This window comes from Myotis davidii, unplaced genomic scaffold (assembly GCF_000327345.1).
Source record: "Myotis davidii unplaced genomic scaffold, ASM32734v1 scaffold107, whole genome shotgun sequence".
Classification (NCBI taxonomy): Eukaryota; Metazoa; Chordata; class Mammalia; order Chiroptera; family Vespertilionidae; genus Myotis; species Myotis davidii.
In genome coordinates this window covers 5808126-5809499 of record NW_006383012.1, presented here as the reverse complement: position 1 = coordinate 5809499, position 1374 = coordinate 5808126, and the positions used below count along the sequence as shown (strand labels likewise).

The following is a 1374-nucleotide window of genomic DNA, read 5'->3' as shown; positions in this document are numbered from 1 at the left end:
TCCCCAATGCAAAGAAATACCAATGTCTGGGTCCTTCAGGTGGGTGTGGTTTCGCTTCAATAGAGCCCAAAGCACTGGTCCGCTAACGTGTTAAATTAAAGAAGCTCCTACATTGAATGGGAAGATTGAGTTCATCAGTTGATAAGCCAAGTTCCATATTAATGCTCCTTCAATGAGTCATTGCAGAATTTGTTGCAATCTAAAATTTTAATATAAAAATGCTTTGAAAAATGGAGTCTGTTTTATGGTTCTGCATCTTTATTTGATTAGTGGCATGCTTGGTTCCAGCAGACATTCTAAAAAAACAACAAACGTTTTTCAATGTATTCAGTACGCACAGAAATCTTTTATCCATCTCCAACATGGATAGTTTAAGAAATGAGGTCGGAAATAAGCTTATTTCTTTCCCAATGACTAGCCCATTATCTCGATATCAATTATTGCATGATCAATTTCCCCCACGGGTTTACTCTGCTACCTTTATTTTATATTAAATTACTTTACGCATTTTAGTCTCTTCCTGGACTTGACGTCTACCTCATTGGTCTGCTGGTTTATTCCTGTAGCTAGTTCAGATTTAATTACTGTCCCTTCATAATACATTTTCATCTTGTCTTTTCCGTTACAGAAATTTGATTTAACATTTCCTGGGATTGGGCTCCTCTGTTGTGCAGCAGTGGGAAGGGTTTAGAATGATGGCAATGGATCAAGAGCACATTTTGAGTCTCTTACAGCCCCACACTCCTCTTTAACAGAGTGGCTTTTTGGCTTTTTCATCTAAGACAGAGGTGATTTTGCAGAGTGAGCTTGAGACATCTGAGTGTTCTGCCAATGAGCTGCCTGCCTGCTCTTTCTCTCATTCTGTCGTCATTGTAGCTTAAATACATTAAGGCTGAGCCTTACACTTAGATGGGTCAAACATCATTTGGAGGAAATGGGCGGCCATCCCAGGGAGGCTCAGGACCTGCCATGGTTCCACATTTCTTTCAAGCTCCTCTTAAATTCTGCTCCCAGCTGTTTACGCAGAAAGGATCGGACGAGATGTCCCTATAAATTTTATTCCCTAGAAACACACGTGAGTGTAAACAATATCTATTTTCTCTGATGCTGTTTTTCTAAAAATAGGCCATTTAGGTTATTGTTTTGCTTCCCTCCCTGTCCGTTTTTAATTAAGAGTTGGGTACCTTTTCGTGGTTGTTAGTATGCTACCTAATGTATACTTCCATTTTTATTCTCCATTTTTAGCTCTTTTACTTCATTCAGTGAAAGATAAGTGGTTTCCATGTTTTCCCATTTCCAACAGAGAAGAGGAACAGGCAGATATCACAGCATGATCAGAACAGGCTCTGAAGATACAGAGCCCAGGAGGAAGGG

The 1374-nt window shown here is 39.7% G+C and overlaps 1 long non-coding RNA gene across 1 annotated transcript in view; it reads right to left on the bottom strand.

Moving 5' to 3' along the window:
* Nucleotides 1–228: 228 nt before the first annotated feature.
* Nucleotides 229–1374, bottom strand: part of LOC107181639 — an 8445-nt gene continuing 7299 nt past the window's right edge. The window contains exon 3 of the long non-coding RNA XR_001512309.1: nucleotides 229–296. This is a non-coding gene — a long non-coding RNA (uncharacterized LOC107181639). The remainder of the gene's footprint in view (nucleotides 297–1374) is intronic.